Source organism: Fukomys damarensis, unplaced genomic scaffold, assembly GCF_012274545.1.
Source record: "Fukomys damarensis isolate Sample0158 unplaced genomic scaffold, DMR_v1.0_HiC HiC_scaffold_36, whole genome shotgun sequence".
NCBI classification, from domain to species: domain Eukaryota; kingdom Metazoa; phylum Chordata; class Mammalia; order Rodentia; family Bathyergidae; genus Fukomys; species Fukomys damarensis.
Window position 1 is genome coordinate 42740796 of NW_022900948.1, and position 464 is coordinate 42741259.

Sequence of the window (464 nt, forward strand, 5' to 3'; positions counted from 1 at the left end):
GCCAGGCCTGCGGGAAGGGCGGAGCCTCCTATGCCGTGGCTCCGCCCTATGGGGGACGCGATCCGGGAATGGCGGTGTGGGTGACCCTGGTCTCCGATAGCGGAGCGTATCCACCACCCCTCTGGACAGCCCGTGGTGAGAAGGAAGCACGCTCAGCTCTTAAGAGAGGCTGCCCTCCAGGCGGGGAAACTGAGTCCGAGAGCGCGCCGGCTTGGACGCAGTTGAGAGGGTTTCTGCTTGGGCTGGGGCTCTAGCTCTCTGAGCGGGAGTCACCCGGACGGGTTTCCGAGTTCAAGACTGCCCTCCCACCTACAACTGCACAGACTCCCTCCTCCTGGGCTGGGTGGGACTGAACCCGGACTTCGAGCTGAGCTACACCCCAGCCCTGATTTAAAATTCTAAATTTTGAAAGCACAAGGACCCGAGTTCAATCCCCGGTACAAAAAAAAAAAAAAAAAAAAAAA